At 40.3% G+C, this 19375-nt stretch overlaps 1 pseudogene; it reads right to left on the reverse strand.

Moving 5' to 3' along the window:
- Positions 1 to 16000: 16000 nt before the first annotated feature.
- On the reverse strand, positions 16001 to 17069 carry LOC100670654 (zinc finger CCHC-type and RNA-binding motif-containing protein 1-like; annotated as a pseudogene).
- Positions 17070 to 19375: the final 2306 nt, after the last annotated feature.

Genomic DNA, 19375 nt, shown 5'->3' on the forward strand with positions numbered 1-19375 from the left:
GTGGCTGTACTTCTTCCAAGACGGATTTGTTCATCCTTTTGGCAGTCCCTGGTATATTCAGTATTCTTCGCCAGCACCACAATTCAGAGGTGTCAGTTCTTCTTCGGTCTTCCTTATTCATCGTCCACCTTTCACATGCATGTGATGCGATTGAAAATATCCTGGCTTGGGTCAGGTGCACCTTAGTCTTCAAGGTGACATCTTTCGTTTTCAACACTTTAAAGAGGTCCTTTGCAGCAGATTTACCCAATGCAATGCATGTTTTGATTTCTTGACTGCTGCTTCCATGGGTTGGTTGTGGGTCCAAGTAAAATGAAATCCTTGACAACTTCAATCTTTTCTCCATTTATCATGATGTTGCTTATTGGTCCAGTTGTGAGGATTTTTGTTTTCTTTATGTTGAAATGCAATCCATACAGAAGGCTGTGGTCTTTGATCCTCATCAGTAAGTGCTTCAAGTCCTCTTCACTGTCAGCAAGCAAGGCTGTGTCATCTGCATAATGCAGGTTGTTAATGAGTCTTCCTTCAATCCTGATGCCCCGTTCTTCTTCATATAGTCCAGCTTCTCGGATTATTTGCTCAGCATACAGAATGAATATGTATTGTGAAAGGATACAACCCTGATGCACACCATTCCTGACTTTAAACTACTCAGTATCCCCTTGTTCCGTCTAAACAACTGCCTCTTGATCTATGTAAAGTTTCCTCATGAGCACAATTAAGTGTTCTGGAATTCTCATTCTTCTCAATGTTGTCCATAATTTGCTGTTTTCCACACAGTCTAATACCTTTGCATAGTCAATAAAACACAGGTAAACATCCTTCTGGTATTCTCTGCTTTCAGCCAGGATCCATCTGACAGCAGCAATGATAACCCTGGTTTCACGTCCTCTTCTGAAACCAGCCTGAATTTCTGCCAGTTCTCTGTTGATGTACCACTGCAGCTGTTTTTGAATGATCTTCAGCAAAATTTTGCTTGCGTGTGGTATTAATGATATTGTTCTATAATTTGCACATTTGGCTGGATCACCTTTCTTGGGAATAGGCATAAATATGGATCTCTTCCAGTCAGTTGGCCAGGAAGCTGTCTCCCATATTTCTTGCATAGACGACTGAGCGCCTCCAGTGCTGCATCCGTTTGTTGAAACTTCTCAGTTGATATTCTGTCAATTCCTGGATCCTTGTTTTTCGCCAATGCCTTCAGAGCAGCTTGAACTTCTTCCTTCAGTACCATCAGTTCTTGATCGTATGGCACCTCTTGAAATGGCTGAATGTCAACTAATTCTTTTTGGTATAATGACTCTGCGTAGTCCTTCCATCTTCTTTTGATGCTTCCTGCATCGTTTAATATTTTCACATAAAATCCTTCACTATTAGAACTCGAGGCTTAAATTTTTTTCAGCTCTTTCAGCTTGAGAGATGCCAAGCATGTTCTTCCCTTTTGGTTTTCTGTCTCCAGCTCTTTGCACATGTCATTATAATACTTCACATTGTCTTCTTGAGCTACCCTTTGAAGTCTTCTGTTAGTTCTTTTCATCATTTCTTCCTTTTTCTTTAGCTGCTTGACATTTGTGAGCAAGTTTCAGAGTCTCCTCTGACATCCATCTTGTTCTTTTCTTTCTTTTCCGGCTTTTCAATGACCTCTTTCTTCATGTATGATGTCCTTGATGTCATTCCAAAACTCACCAGGTCTTCGGTCATTTAATGTTCACGCATCAAATCTGTTCTTGAGATGGCCTCTAAATTCAGGTGGGATATACTCAAGGTCATATTTTGGCTCTTGTGGACTTGCTCTGATTTTCTTCAGTTTCAGCTTGAACTTGCATATGAGCAGTTGATGGTCTGTTCCACAGTCAGTCCCTGGCCTTGTTCTGACTGGTGATATTGAGCTTTTCCATCGTCTCTTTCCACAGATGTAGTTGATTTGATTCCTGTGTGTTCCACTTGGCGAGGTCCGTGTGTATAGTCACAGTTTATGTCGGTGAAAGAAGGTATTTGCAATGAAGAAGTCGTTGGTCTTGCAAAATTCTATCATTTGATTTCCAGCACTGTTTCTACCACCAAGGCCGTATTTTCCAACTACCGATCCTTCTTCAAAAGACATTATCTGAAGAAAATCGCTGAGCGGCTTTTGGCTTCCCTCCCATGTGACCACAAATATTCTTATTTTCCTTCTCTCGAGGAGGCAGGCAGAGCCACTATCGACCATCATCAACACTGGTGATCACCCACCTGGCTGCGGCCTGGGCAGGTGTCATAAAAACAGCTGTTTCAGACCTGGGTATCCTCTGAACGCTGCCTCCCAGCCAGGGGCAGAGAAGTGTGCCATTGACAACGTTGGGGAGAAGGGACTTTCTCCTTGGGAATGGCTAACACTCCCCCCCTGTTGTGAAAAGTGACAAGGATAGTTTACTATGCCAAAAAAAAAAAAAAAAAAAAACCCAAATCTGTTGCCTTTGAGTCAACTCTGATTCATAGCAACCCTATGGGACAGAGTGGAGCTGCCCCCACAGGGCTTCCGAGGGGCAGCTGGTGGATTCAAACTGCTGACCTTTCGGTTGGCAGCAGAGCTCTTAACCACTGTGACACCAGGGCTCTGGTTTTCTAGTTAGATCCTTCGAAAGCTAAAACTGAAACCTTTAGCATCTCCTAGGGTTTATAGTATAATGAATATTATAATTTATATAAGAAGTCAAGAAAATGAGTGAGAAATCATTGTTTAATTTGAATTAGTTAGAAAAAAAAGTTGGGGAGACCTGCTTTTCCCACTAGAAAATCCATGGAGAATGAAAAAGATTCAGCTTTTCTCACAATTAAGGGGAGAGTCAAATAATCTTCTGTGTGTGTGTGTGTGTGTGTGTGTGTGTGTGTGTGTTCTAATATGATAAAGGTCCGTCCTGAGAAACGAGTTCACTAACGTGCTGAAAGATTCAGACAAAGAAATGATGAAGCTGGGTTTGATGTAATACAGCTGTGAAGGCAAAAATAGATTTGTAGGTAGCAGCTTCATTCATATGTATTTGATTCTTGAAATATTATTCCTAAGTGCTAGGGGCAGCACATTTGAATTACTTTGGATTATAATAATTTAGCAGACTTCACTTTATATATTAATATGAATAGATCCATGTGTATTAAGAAAAAGGTGCTAAATAATTTATCAGATAGAAAAAAGTACACACATAATACATTTTATAACTTATGTTTTTAAATGGAGCACTGGAAGAATGGATTCAATCTTGACATTATACCTTTCTTCTTGGCGAGTTCAATGTGAAAGGAAGGGAAAACAGGATTGATTTCACTGAGTTCTGCTTCTTGCTACTGTCTTTCATCCTTTTTTCAACAACAGAAATTCCAAGTGCTTTGAAGAAAAAGGTGACGTTCGCCCATCAGTTTTTCCCATAAAGACATGTGGCCTTCTTTATTTGGGCATATTTTTCATAGAAGTATCTGAACTAGACAGGTTCTTCTGGGAGGAGCTTCAGTTCTTGGGGGGAGGGAGAACTATGGAAGGTTCAGGGTTAAGGCCCCAGGGGAGGGAGGACTACGGAAAGTTCAGGGTTAAAACCCCAGGGGAGGGATGACTATGGAAGGCTCAGGGTTAAAGCCCCGGGGGGGAGGGAGGTCTATGGAAGGTTCAGGGTTAAGGCCCCAGGGGAACAATCAGACTTGGTGTCTCTAAGAAAAGACACCATGATCCTGACTGGCCTGCACTTAAATCCACCCAGTTTAGTTAATGACAGTTGGCTCATATTTTGGTTTTTATTTCCAGCTTTTGGCTCCTAAGAATGAAACTTTTTAAACACTGAAGCACAGGTATTTGTGTGTGAGAGATGTTTCATTTCTCTTGGGTAAATACTAAGGAGATATTCCATTGTTTGTTGAGAAGTGCGCCCAATATTCTTACCTTTGTGTCTCTGTACCTAATGCTTACTTGTTTTTTTTCTTTTGCCATCCTTTGATTTTTTTCTATCACTCGTTTTTAACAATTGAATTTTGTTGTCCCCTGGTGTGATTTTCTTCATGTTTAACCTGCTTAGGTATTTTTGAGCTTCTTGGATCTGTGGGGTGTTAGTTTTCATCAAATTTGGATACTTTTTGACCATGGTTTTATACATATCTATATAAAAACCCAAACACATTGTTGATGAGTCAATTCTGACTTATAGTGACCCTATGGGACAGAGTAGAACTACCCCATAGAGTTCCCAAGGAGCAGCTGGTGAATTCGAACTGCTGACCTTTTGGTTAGCAGCTGAGATTTTAACCACTGTGCCGCCAGGGCTCTTATATCTATGTAGATATCTATTAGCTATCCATATCCATCTCTCTATAGCTATCTATATCTATACCTGTATCTGTATCTCTGTCTATGTCTGTACCTATGTTCTCCCTGCACCCTCTCCTTTCTGCTCCGTCCTGGTCACGATTATATCAGTTGTATGTCTGTTAATTTGATGTTGCTCTCAGGTTCCTGATGCCTTGTTGATATTTTTCAGTCTTTTTTTAAATCTTTGTTCTTCATTTGGAATAATTTCAAATGGTATGTCTTCAAATTATTTTCTTCTAAAGTGCGTAACCTGCTGTTAGTTCCATCTAGTGTATTTTCTAATTCAAATCCTGTGTTTTTCATCTCCAGAAGTTCCATTTGGGACTCTTTATACCTTTGATTTCCCTTCTCATTTATATTCCCATCATTCTCTCTCTGTGTTTCTCTCCCTCTCCGGCCTCCCCTCCCTGTTTCTCTTTCTTCTCCCTCTCCATCTCCCTTCTGTCTTGGTTTCCCACTCCAGGTGCCTCTCTACCTCCTCTCCATCCGTTCAGAAACAGAACTCCCATCCACCGGGAACAAAGGGTTGAGGATGAGCCTGAAACTCAAGTCAAAGCTTTCCCTGCTCATTGCAATCACCAAGGCACCCACCAGTTTGCAGTAAAACCTCACAGAGGGGTTTATTCATATTTAAATAAAGTCATTATCGTGGATGTGAGTTTCAATAGCTTTATGCTTTTTCTCTGGAGTATTTCTCTCAATGGTGCCATCTAATCAGGTTTCAGTTTTAATTGAACAGCTGCCATTCACTTGCTACTTCTGTGGCAACCTGAAGCTTTATTAATTTTTAATTTAGCCCAAGATATATAAGAAGACATTTCAGACCAGAAAGGTTAGAGTTGTAATTAAGCAGAACTTTGCGGAAGTGTTAATAATCAGGTGCAGGGAAGGAAGAAGAGAAAACACTTATATAATTATTATTTGGTGTTGGGACTGGTCTGTGTGAATAAACGGGACCCACCTGAATTGGTGGAAGCAAAGAGAACACGAAGGCAGAGGAGTCAAACCAAAATATAACCTTGTGTGTGTTCTGTATGTCTCTCCCTTCGACTTTCTTTTGCTTTAGCTCTATGACTATCTCTTTATCTTTCCGTGCCTCTGACCTTCAGTGTTCTCTGTGTTTCTTTCTGCCATAGGTCACTCTTTCTCCAACTGTCCGCCTAGCTTTGTTTAAGAGTGTGGGTGTTTTTTGTTTTGGGTTTTTTTTGTTTGTTCCCTTCTATCTGGCTCTCTCTCCCTATTAGTCTTTCTTTCCTCTATAAGTTTGTGTGTTCACTGTTTTTCTCTGTCCAGTTCCAATCCAACACCAGATGTGCATTCTAACCAGTTCCCTTTCTATTCTGTAAATGCTTTCTCCATCAGTGAGAAACCTGGCTCTTATCATTCACAATACATTAAATGATTTGTTCAATCTTAGAATACACTAAAATAATTTCGGAATTGCTCATCTATTATCTCTGGGGAATAAACCTACTAACCAGAGTTTAATACGTTTTTCCATTTTTGTCTTTGTGCTGAAATTGCATAGTCAGGGTAATGCATTCAAATGTGATCCCTACATTTTAATAGCTTAGAACAACAGAGATGTATTCTCACCCACACTGTGTGCCCGACAGCATCAGCTGGAGGCTTGTTCAGCATTGTCCTCACCCTGAGCTCCAGGTTGACAGGGCTGTTGCTGCAACCACGGCCGAGGAGAGGAGAGCATGGGCTACTGGTCACTGGCTCTTAAAGCTTCTGGTTGGAGGTGACCACGTGATTTCACTCGCAGTTTATTGGCCAAGCACCAAAATTCAAGGGCGGCAGGACATGCACTCCAACCATGTGTTCAGGTGGATATGCTTGCCTAGTTTACGTTGCTGATAGTTGCCATTGCGTCAACTCCAACTCATGACCTTACGCATAACAACAAAACGTTACCCAGTCCTGTGCCACGTTCCTGATCGTCGGTATGTTTGCGTCCGTTGTAGTAGTTGCCGTGCCAATTCAACTCATTGACCGTTTGCCTCATTTTCACTGACTCTCTACTTTACCAAACAGGATGTCCTTCTCCAGCCAACAGTCTTTCCTGCCGACATGTCTAAAATAAGCAAGCCAAAGTTTGCCATCCACGCTTGTAAGGAGCATTCTGCTTGTTATTTCTTCTGAGGCTGATTCATTCACTCTTTTGGCAGTCTGCAACGTATTCGGTGTTCTTTGCCAGTACCACGGTTTGACCCCATCAATTCTTCTGTCTCCCTTTTTAATTTATAGCGTAACTCATATGTGGTGGTTGTTATTGTTGTTAGGTGCTGTCAAGTCAGTTCCGACTCACAGCAACCCCATGTGCAAAAGAACGAAACACTGCCTGGTCCTGTGCCATCCTCACAATTGTTGCTATGCTCAGACAATGTTCCCCTGCTATTCGTAAGGTTTTTGCTGGCTAATCCTTTTCAGAAGTAGACCGCCAGGTGCTTCTTCCCAGTCTTAGTCTGGAAGCTCAGCTGTAATTTGTCCACCATGTGTGACCCTCTGGTATTTGAATACCAGTGTCATAGCTCCCAGCATCACAGCAACACACAAACCCCCACAGTATGACAAACTGACAGATGCATGGGGGAACTCATATGTATATATGTATATGTATGTATATCATATGTATGTATGCACATCTTATATGTGTGTATATGCACAACACACATGTATATGTACATACTAGTTTATTAGGCGTATCCCCATTGATAGACATTTGAAGGTTGTTCCTAACCCTTTTCCATCAGAAACAGTGCTCCAGTGAATATCCTTCAACAGATTTCCTGTGTGATCATTTTCCGTTGTCCCAGTATCCAGAAGCTGACGTACTTGAATAGTCCATTTTCTTTACCGTTTAAAGCTTTCTCATATCCTGAATTCTCCTGTGTAACAAGGAGGTGAAAACTGATTCAATCTCATAAATTTGTTGAGGGGATTATATGAGATGCTTGTCACTAGAATAATTCCTGGCTCACAGCAGATACACGCTTATGTAGATGCTGTTATTGTTCTTTCCTCTTGAGTGTGGTGCGTTTTCTATGGGTAGTTCACCTAAGCCACTGGTAACTCTGTTTCCTCACGTGGAAGGCAGGTACCTGGAACCAACAACCTATCATAGCTACTTCCAGCTCTAAAATCCCTCTGCTACTCCATGGACTCCAGATTAGAAGCTGATAGACATGCTATTGTTTAAGAAATTGTGACCATCTGAGCTACAAGATGAGAAAAGGAAAGACCGTCAACACTCGGAGGATTCCTAGGGCCAAGGTTTAAGGATTACTCTTGTAGTTCCAGGGCATGAGGCGTCTCCTTCCCCTGGTAAAATTTCAGCTGGTCAGAGGTTGTTGAAGGTCACCTGTACCTGATCCATTCATTGGAGTTTCAGGTTCTGCTGAATGCTTTCTGCTTGGCACTGTCCTCATGTTGCCCAGGGTCCACCATTTACACAGCTGGACTCATGGCCGGCACTGAGCTGTGAGCCTCCCTACGGCTGCCTGCGTTCCTGTCTCCAATGCTTGGGGTGGCCAGGGTGTATACTGCCGCACTCTTTGGACTAACATGCAATCTTAGTGGAAATTAATCTCCATAAATAACATAAACATGCTTTCAAGGCATAAAACCAAGAGCTGGCAGAAATGGAAACAGGATAAAAGACTTGTCTTTGATGGATGGTGAGTATTTAGCAGTCTCAGGCATCAGGGAATGATTTAAATGAATTAGTTAACACAGAGAAATTGTTTTCTTGATGTGCCAAAGATAGGGAGGATATGTCCTTGGGATTCTTGAGAGGTTGTTAATGGATACCTGAGAAATGGGTACAAACCAGGGCTTTAAACAGGTTCATTCTGGTTTTAACCCAGGTGATGCTAATGCTGTTGGTTAGGGACCGACTCTGAGAACCACCAGTAGATCAATGTTTCTCAAAATTTATCGTACAGAAGAATCACCTGGGGATCTTGTTAAACTGCAGATTCTGATCAGTGTATCTGGGGTGGAAATGCCAGTTCTCAGCAGGGGCTCGAACCAGAACAAACCAGTCCAAAGCCCTGGTGCAAACATCTCAGCCATTCATAAAAAAGCTAGATGAGATGAACACGGTTACGAAGAAATACGTAAGGGAATCGTAAGCTTGGATCAACTGTGATTTGTTATAATGCAAAGTAAAATTATTTCCCTTTGAAATTCAGCTTGGGATAATCATTGCAGTGTCCTGTTGAAGGCTGTGAGCTTGCAGTGGAAAGAGATTAATGCTTAGTCTTTTCTGTTTCCCTAGTGCTGGCATGGTGTCTGTGCACACACTCTTTGTTCAGAATAATTCCACTTGCAAGTGTCAAAAAAACCTGTTTGACCAAGCAAACAGTTCATGTAGGTATGTTTCCAAGGATAACAGGGCTCAATACAGTTGAGTCCTCAATACAGTTGAGTCCAGGAGTACAGTCATTATTACCAAGATTCTGTCTCTGTTCACCTTTATTTGGGCTTTCCTTTAAATAGTCATTGTGATCAAGAGACTGGAATAACCTGATTGGCCAGCTGTGGATTATGTGACCATTTGGGTGGCCTGGGTCAGTGCCATCCATGGCACATGTATTTATAATAGTAGTGGGATAATAATAATAATAAAATGATAATACCAAATGAAAAATGTAGTGATGTTATTGAAAGGAAGAGGAGGATAGTTGCTGGGTGGGCCAGATATAGCATGGAGATGAATGCTAGACAGGCAAAATTAATAGCTGCCCACTATACAGAGAAAACCCCATGCGTCTGTGAGTTTGTCATACTGTGGGGGCTTGCCTGTTGCATGATGCTGGAAGCTATACCACTGGTCAAACACTGGTATCCAAATAGCAGCAGGGTCACTCATAGTAGACAGGTTTCAGCTGAGCTTCCAGACTAAGACAGACTAGGAAGATGGACCCGGTGGTCTACATCTGAAAAGAATTAGCCAGTAAAAACCTTATGAATAGCAGTGGAACATTATCTGATATAGTGCCTGAAGATGAGCTGCTCAGGTTGGAAGGCACTCAAAATACAACTGGGAAAGAGCTGCCTCCTCAAAGTAGAGTAGAGTAGACCATAATGAGATAGACGGAGTCAAGCTTTCAGAACCTTCATTTGCTGATGTGGCTCTACTCAAAATGGGAAGAAACAACTGCAGATATCCATTAATAGTTGGAATGTGTAATGTCCGAAGTATGAATCTAGGAAAATTGGAAAGTGTCGAAAATGAAATGGAATGTGTAAGTATCAGTATCCAAGGCATTAATGAGCTGAAATGGATTGGTATTGGCCATTTTGAATCTGACACTCATATGGTCTACCATGCTGCAAATGACAACTTGAAGAAGAATGTCATTGCAGTCATCATCAAAAAGAATGTTTCAAAATCTACCCTAAAGTACAACACGCTATCAGTGATAGGATAATATCCATACACCTACAAGGAAGACCAGTTAATATGATTATTGTTCAAATTTACACAGCAACCACTATGGCCAAAGATGAAGAAATTGAAGATTTTTACCAACTTCTGCACTCTGAAATTGATCAAACATGCAATTAGGACACATTGATAATTCCTGGAGATTGGAATGCAAAAGTTGGAAACAAAGAAGGATCCATAGTTGGAAAATATGGCCTTGGTGACAGAAACAATGCAGGAGATCGCATGATGGAATTTTGCAAGACCAACACTTCTTCATTGCAAATACCTTTTTCAACAACGTAAATGGCAACTATACACTTGGACCTCATCAGATGGAATACACAGGAATCGAATAGACTACATCTGTGGAAAGAGACAATGGAAAAGCTCAATATCATCAGTCAAAACAAGGCCAGAGGCTGACTGCAGAACAGACCGTCAATTGCTCATATTCAATTTGAAACTGAAGAAAATTGGAACAAGTCCACAAAAGCCAAAGTACAACCTTGAGTATATCCCACCTGAATTTAGAGACCATCTCAAGAATAGATTTCGCGCGTTGAATAGGAATGATCAAAGACCAGACCATCAAGGACATCATACATGAAGAAAGCAAGAGGTCATTAAAAAGACAGGGAAGAAAGAAAAGACCAAAATGGATGTCAGAAGAGACTCTTAAACTTGCTCTTGAATGTCAAGTAGCTAAAATGAAAGGAAGAAATGCTGAAGTAAAAGAACTGAACAGAAGATTTCAAAGGGCAGCTCAAGAACACAAAGTATTGTAATGAAATGTGCAAAGAGCTGGAGCTAGAAAACCAAAAGAGAAGAACATGCTCTGCATTTCTCAAGCTGAAAGAACTGAAGAAAAAGTCCGAGTTACAATATTGAAGGATTCTATGGGGAAAATATTGAACTGTGCAGGAAGCATCAAAAGAAGATGGAAAGAATGCACAGAGTGACTATACCAAAAAGAACTGCTTGGCATTCAGCCATTTCAGGAGGTAGCATACGATCAGGAACCGATGGTACTGAAGGAAGAAGTCCAAGCTGCGCTGGAGGCATTGGCGAAAAATAAGTCTCCGGGAATTGATGTAATAGCAATTGACATGTTTCAGCAAATGGATACAGTGCTGGAGGTGCTCACTCATCTATGTCAAGAAATTTGGAAGACATCTACCTGGTCAACTGACTGGAAGAGATCCATATTTATGCCTATTCCCAAGAAAGGTGATCCGTCCAAATGTGGAAATTATTGAACAATATCATTAATATCACACTCAAATATAATTTTGCTCAAGATCATTCAAAAATGGCTTCAGCAGTATATCAATGGAACTGCCAGAAATTCAAGCCAGATTCAGAAGAGAACGTGGAACCAAGGATATCATTGCTGATGTTAGAGGGATCTTGGCTGAAGGCAGAGAATACCAGAAAGATGTTTACCTTTGTTTTATTGACTATGCAAAGGCATTCAACTGTATGTATCATAACAAATTATGGATAACACTGTGAAGAATGGGAATTCCAGAACACTTAATTGTGCTGATGAGGAACCTGTTCATAGACCAAGAGGAAGTCGTTCGAACCAAACAAGGGGATATTGCATGGTTTAAAATCAGGAAAGGTGTGCGTCAGTGTTGAATCCTTTCACCATACCTACTCAATCTGTATGCTGAGCAAATAATCCGAGAAGCTGGTCTATATGAAGAATGGGGCATCAGGATTGGAGGAAGACTCATTAACAACCTGGCTTATGCAGATAACACAACCTTGCTTGCTGCAAGTGAAGAGGACTTGAAGCAGTTACTGATAAAGATAGAAGAGTACAGCCTTCTGTACGGATTACACCTCAACATAAAGAAAACAAAAATCCTCACAAGTGGACCAATGAACAACAGCATGAGAAAAGTAGAAAAGATTGAAATTGTTAAGGATTTCATTTTATTTGGATCCACAATCAACTCCCATGGAAACAGCAGTCAAGAAATCAAAAGGCACATTCCATTGGACAAACCTGCTGTAAAAGACCCCTTTAAAGTGTTAAAAAAACAAAAACAAAAACAAAGATGTCACCTGGAAGACTAATTTGGGCCTGACCCATGCTGTGATATTTTCAATCACCTTATATTCATGTGAAAGCTGGATGATGAATAAGGAAGACCGAGGAAGAATTGATGCCTTTGAATTGTGGTGTTGGCGAAGAATATTGAATTTACCATGAACCCCCAAAAGAACAAACAGATCTGTCTTGGAAGAAGTACAACCAGAATGCTCCTTAGAAGCAAGGGTGGCGAGATTATCTCACACTTTGGTCATGTTGTCAGGAGACATCAGTCCCTGGAGAAGAACATTATGCTTGGCAAAGTAGAGGATCATCAAAAAAAGAGGAAGACCCTTAAGGAGATGGATTGACACAGTGGCTCCAACAATAGGCTCAAGCATAACAATGGTTGTGAGGATGGCGCAGGACTGGGTGGTGTTTCGTTCTGTTGGATATAGTGTTGCTGTGAATCGAAACCAACTCGATGGCACCTGACAGCAACAAGGACAACGCTCTACATCACATGTCATTTCCTAATATATTTTCTTCAAATAACTCAGTTTTTAAAAATTAAAAGTCAATGTTAGCCTCACTGCATGATAAGAAAATCATGAGTTTGATGTACTAAGTTTTTTTTCCTTAATATACGTTGAATTCAATGACTACTTTTAAAAAAGTTGTCAATTCACTACCATATTTCAAGACTTATTTATAAAGCTAGAGTAATCAAGACGGCATTATAAATAGGTCAACGGAACAGAATAGAGTGTTCAGAAGTAAATCAACACATATATGCCAGACAAAAAAGAGTATATACTGCATAATCCCATTTATATGAAATTCCCGGAAATGCATAGTGACAGAAAGCACATCGGTGGTTGCCTGTGGATGGAAGAAGGATTGCAAAGGGATATGGAGAAATTTTTGAGAGTGGCAAATATGCTTATTATTTTGATTGTGGTGGTGGTTTCACGGGAATATTCTTAAATCAAAACATCAATGTCTATTATACTTCAATAAAGCTGTTAAAAAATAAGGTTGTCAGTGTGCCACCAAATTTGAGCATTATGAGTGGGGACGCTGCTCAGAGTTGGAGAAATCTCATCATGAGACATTTCTACTGGTTTCTTCATTCTAATTATTCCATCAAATTCTGGATTTGTGACTCCAAATTGAGCCAGAAACCAGCCCATTGTTTTTTGTTTTCATGTTCTTTGCTGGGGTCTGTTTGAAACTATCAGATTCAGTGTTTCTGCCTATTTTTTCATACCACGCTGGCTGGCCCTTTAATTGTGCAGCAGATACCTCAGGGAGAAAAAAAATTCTTCAGAACCACTCTTCCTCCTTCAAGTTGCTAAGTCCAATATATGCACTCATTTTAGAAAAATACAGTAAGTTCTGTCCTTGCTGGCATTCCACCAGCTCCTGTGTGGAGGTTAAAGGAAATTTGGTTTCAATCTTAATAATTTTGTAGGAGACAGAAAAGCCTTTAGAATTTTCTTCTATGGTTTCAATATGTCATGAGGCCTAATTAAAAGATAAATAAATAATATTCCTTACTAAACCCAGATTTGGACAGCCTGTTTCCTGGACTTGGAGTGTTAGCTCTCCCTATAGACAGAAGGTGGCCAAGCTTAAATCCTGTATACACAGCCCTGCCCTCGGGCTCCTGCCAGCCCTTGTACTCTGTGGGCAGGATTTGATCAAACAAGTCTACGGCATTAAATATTCATAATTTAAGAAGATGTGAACCAAACTTTACAGGATCGTCTGCTCAGGAACAAAAAATATTGAGGATTCATTTCCCTTAGTCTTCCTGACAATGAACATTAGTTATGGTTCCCATCTCATTATTACAGAAGGGAGACAAGAATAATAGTGTTTAGAGAGATGATATCTGTGTGCCTGTACTATGAGGATGAGACATTGGTGGTTTGGTGGTAGAATTCTTACTTTTCATGTGGGAGACCTGGGTTCAACTCCCAGCCGATGCATCTCATGCAGCTACCACCCACCTGTCAGTAGAGACTTCTGTGTTGCTATGATGCAAACTAGGTTTCAGTGGAGCTTCCAGACTAGGAAGAAAGGCTTGGCAATCTGCTTCTGAAAATCAGTCCATGAAAACCCTGTGGATCACAATAGCCCGTTCCCCAACCAGTTATGGGGATGGCATAGGACCAGACAGCTTTTTATTCCATTGTGCATGGAGTCACCATGAGTTGGGGCCAACTTGACTATAGCTAATAAAGTACAAATAAATATTAAAACAGGGCCAAACATCGCTCACCTCTGCAGTCCCTAAGCCTTTTGTCCCCTCCAGAAAGCCTGGTGTGAGGCCTCGTAGGGTGGAGTCCTCACTCTTCTGCCATGGGGAACTCAACCCCGAGAGAAGTGAACCCAAGCTCATCGAGGCTGATGTTGTCATTAGATGCCATCAAGTTAGTTCCAGCTCACAGCTATCCTGTGTACAACAGAACGAAACACTGCCCAGTCTTGTGCCATCCTTACAATCATTGCTATGTTTGAGCCCATTGTTGTAGCCACTGTGTCAATCCATCTTGTCGAGGGCCTTCCTCTTTTTCACTGACCTTCTACCATACCAAGCATGATGTCCTTCTCCAGGGACTGGCCTCTCCTAATAACATGTCCAAAGTATGTGAGACAAAGTCTTGTGATCCTTGCTTTCCAGGAGCACTCTGGCTGCAGTTCTCTGAAGACAGACTTGTTCGTTCTCCTGGCAGTCCATGGTATATTCAATATTCTTCACCAGCACCATAATAAAAAGGCATCAATTCTTCTTTGGTCTTCCTTATTCATTGTACAGCTTTCACATGCATAGGAGGTGTTTGAATATCATGGCTTGGGTCAGGCGCACCTTAGTCCTCAAAGTAACATCTTTGTTTGTCAACACTTTGAAGAGGTCTTTTGTAGCAGATTTGCCCGATGCAGTGTCATTTGAGTTCTTTTTTTTTTAATCATTCCTTTGCATAATGACATTGCCTCTGCTTATTTTTTTTAATTTCTCATACAAAAATTTATATACATATTGTTTTGTGACATTAGTCGCAATCCCCACAATGTGGCAGCACACTCCCCCTTTCCACCCCAGGCTCCCTGTGTCCATTTAATCAGGTCTTGTCCCTTCCTGCCTTCTCATCATGCCTCCAGACAGGAACCACCCATTTGGTCTCAGGAATCTGATTGAATGAAGAAGCACAATCCTCATGTGTACTTTTTTTTGTTTTATAGTTCTGTATAGTCTTTGTCTGAAGAGTGGGCTTCGGGGAGGGTTTCAGTTCTGGGTTAACAGAGTGTCCAGGGGCCATAGTTTGGGGAGTTCCTCCAGTCTCTGTCAGACCATTAAGTCTGGTCTTTTTATGTGAATTTGAGTTCTGTGCCTTGCTTTTCTCCCACTCCATCTGGGACTCTCTGTTGTGTTCCCCAACAGGGTAGTCATTGATGGTAGCCGGGCATCATCTAGTTCTTCAGGCCTCAGGTTGGTGGAGTCTCTGGTTTACGTGGTCGTTTAGTCTCTTGGGCTAGTATTTTCTTTTGTCTTTGGTTTTCTTCATTGCCCTTTACTCCAAGTGGAAAGGGACCAGTTGATGCATCTTAGATGTCTGCTCACAAGCTTCAAGACCCCAGATGCCACTCACCAAAGTGGGATGCAGAACATTTTATTAATAAACTTTGTTATGCCAATTGACCTAGCTGTCCCCCAAAATGGTGGTCCCCAGGGCCCAGCCCCAGCTACTCTGTGCCTCAGAGTGTTTGGATGTATCCAGGAAACTCCTTAGTCATTTGATTTCTTGACTGCTGCTTCCATGGGTGTTGATTGTGGATTCAAGCAAAATGAAATCCTTGACAACTTCAATAGTTTTTCTGTTTATCATGCTGTTGCTTATTGGTCTAGTTGTGAGGATTTTTGTTTTCTTTATGCTGAGGTATAATCCATACTGAAGGCTATAGTCTTTGATCTCCATCAGTAAGTGCTTCAAGTCCTCTTTACTTGCAGCAAGCAAGGTTGTGTCATTTTTTTTCTGTTGAAAATTTTATTAACATTTAATAACAATAAATCATTCCATTTTTTTACAGTTTTTAGGAACTTTTTGTTTTAAAGATTCAACTTACTTCAACAGTACTCATGTAAACCAATCGAATATGAATATAGCTTTCATAATGAACCTCCAAAGTAAATCTTTGTAATATCTACTTTCTTTCTTGAGATGACAGTAACATTTCTAAAGTAATATTGTTTTCTTATTAACATTTGCTGTTTTCAGAATTAATGGTTATTAACATGTCTTGATTTCTAATACTTTGCTAAGGTAAGATAGAAACGTAATATTTTAAAATTTAAATTTAAAAATTTTTCAATTTCCGATGAACTATTTTATATTAAAAAACTATTTGGTAACAAGTGTTCTTATGTTTAAAATTCTAAAAGTAATCTTTAGTCCCCAACTGAACTTTGTACATCAAGATTTTTTTTATTTTAATGATATTTATGTAATAAATGTTAATCACTAAGTTCCTCCTCATCACTGCTTTTCTTTATTCGTGGGCAACTTAAATCATCTGATGTTGAGGGGTTCCCCGAACTGGGTTTCCTTTTTTTGTTTCTTTCTTCAATTTTGGCTTGCTGGAAAGCTATGACTTGGCCCAGACTGCCAAGAGCAGGACCTTCCTCCTTCATCGTCACTTTCTTCCGCTTACTCAATTTGTTGTTCTGGTTCAGAGATTTCCTTTTTTTATTTCCTTTTTCTCCTCTTCTTTGGAATTTCACATTTTCCAAACATATTTTTAGAACAGGCATAACTTAAGTGGCCATTTTTCCCACTTTCATAACACTTAGATTCATCAAAGTAGTGTTGTCTTCGGATGAACTCAATGCTTGCTTTTATCACTCTACCAAATAACTCTTGGTTGTTTATTGCCCTGGTACAGTTTTGTGCACATTCTTCATCCAAAAATAAAAAAATACAACGCCTTTACTCTTCCTGGTATCGCTAACTTTCATTATAGTAACCTTTACAACTTTGTTGTTCTTGGAAAATATGCAGTATAAGTCATGGTTTGTCACGGAAAATGGCAGGTTGGATACATACAATGTATTTTTACTTCTAGCCAATCCACCACCCATTTAGTTTAGGAGGCTAGAAGTTCGAATTTGGGGTTCTGGCTTTAGGTGATGGCTTTCTCTGTCAGCGGGAAGGTCCTTATTCCTTGGCTCCTTGGTGATTTTCGTGTGGTTTGGCATGTGTCTTCCCCCATCTCTCCTAGGTAGTGTCATTTGAATATCTGCAGGTTGTTAATGAGTCTTCCTCCAATCCTGCTGCCACGTTCTTCTTATACTCCAGGTTCTTGGATTATTTGCTCAGTGTAGCTATTGAATAAGTGTGGTGGAAGGTTACAACCCTGCTGCACACCTTCCCTGATTTTAAACCACACAGTATACCCTTGTTCTGTTCACAGGACTGCCTCTTGGTCTATGTACAGGTTCCTCATGAGCACAACTAAGTGTACTGGAATTCCTGTTTTTTGAAATTTTATCCATAATTTATTATGATCCACACAGTTGAATGCCTTTGCATTGTCAATGAAACACAGGTAAATGTCTTTCTGGTATTCTCTGCTTTCAGCTAGGATGCATCTGACATCAGCAATGATATCCCTCATTCCACGTCCCCTTCTGAATCCGTCTTGAATTTCTAGTAGTTCCCTGTCGATATACTGCTGCAACCATTTTTTGATTATCTTCAGCAAAATTTTACTTTCTTGTGATATTATTAATGACATTGTTCGATAATTTCTGCATTCTGTTGCATCATCTTTATTTGCAGTGGGCATAAGTATGGCTTTCTTTCAGTTGGTTGGCTAGGAAGCTGTCTTGCAAATTTCTTGGCATAGACGAGTGAGCCCTCCAGTGCTTCATCCCTTTGTTGAAACATCTCAATTGATACTCTGTCAATTTCTGGAGCCTTGTTTTTCCACAATCCCTTTGGTGTAACCTAGACTTCTTCCTTCAGTATCATTGGTTCATGATCATATGCTACCTCCTGAAATAGTTGAACATCAACCAATTCTTTTTGGTACAGTGACTCTGCGTATTCCTTCCATCTTCTTTTGATGCTTCTTGTGTCGTTGAATATTTTGCCCATGGAATCTTTCAGAATTGCAACTCGAGGCTTGAATGTTTTCTTCAGTTCTTTCAGGTTGAGAAATGCCAAGTGTTCTTCCCTTTTGGTTTTCTGACTCCAGGTCTTTGCACATGTCATGATATTTTACTTTGTCCTCTCAAGCCACCTTTTGAAATCTTATGTTCAGCTTTTTTACTTCATCATTTCTTCCATTCACTTTAGCTACTTGACATTCAAGAGCAAGCTTCAGACATCCAGCTCTTCTGACATCCGTTTTGGCCTTTCCTTTCTTTCCTGTCTTTTTAATGACCTTTTGCTTTCTTCCTGTATAATGTCCTTGATGTCATTCCACAACTCCTCTGGTCTTCAGTCATTTGTGTTTAATGCCTCAAATCTATTCTTGAGATGGTCTCCAAATCCAGATGAGATGTACTCAAGGTTGCCTTTTGGCTCTCATGGACTTGTGTTAATTTTCTTCAGCTTCAACTTGAAATTGCTTATGAGCAAATGATGGTCTGCTCCACAGTTGGCCCCTGGCCTTGTTCTAATTGTTGATATTGAGCTTCTCCATCATCTTTTTCCGTGGATGTAGTCGATTTGATTCCTGTGTTTCCATCAGGTGAGGTCCACGTGTGTGTATAGTCACCATTTATGTTGTTGAGAAAAGGTATTTGCAATGAAGAAGTCATTGGTCTTGCAAAATTCTTTCATGTGGTCTCCTGCATCATTTCTATCACCAAAGCCATATTTTACAACTACAGCTCCTTCTTTGTTTCCAGCTTTCACATTCCAATAATTATCAATGCAACTTGATTGCATATGTGATCAACTTCAGACTGCAGAAGTTGGTAAAAATCTTCAATTTCCTTATCTTTGCCGTTAGTGATTTGTGCATACATTTGAATAATAGTCATATTAACTATTCTTCCCTGAAGGCATATGGATATTATCTTATCACTGACAGCATTGTACTTCAGGATAGATCTTGAAATGTTCTTTTTGATGATGAATGTGGCATCATTGCTCTTCAGTTTGTCATTCCTGGTATGGTAGACCATATGTTTGTCTGATTCACAATGGCCAAAACCAGTCCATTTCAACTCACTAATGCCTAGGATATTGATCTTTATGCGTTCTTATTTCACTTTTGATGACTTCGAATTTTTCTAGATTTAAGCTTTGTAAATTTCATGTTCCAATTATTAATGGGTGTTTGCAGCTGTTTCTTCTCATTTTGAGTCATGCCACATCAGCAAATGAAGGTCCTGAAAGCTTGACTCCATCCACATCATATGGTCTACTTTGAGGAGGCAGCTCTTCCCCAGTTGTATTTTGAGTGCCTTCCAATCTGTGGGGCTCATTTTCCCAGAGTATATCAGACAATGTGGTACTGCTATTCATAAGGTTTTCACTGGCCCATT

Source organism: Loxodonta africana, chromosome 19, assembly GCF_030014295.1.
Source record: "Loxodonta africana isolate mLoxAfr1 chromosome 19, mLoxAfr1.hap2, whole genome shotgun sequence".
In the NCBI taxonomy this organism is placed as follows: Eukaryota; Metazoa; Chordata; class Mammalia; order Proboscidea; family Elephantidae; genus Loxodonta; species Loxodonta africana.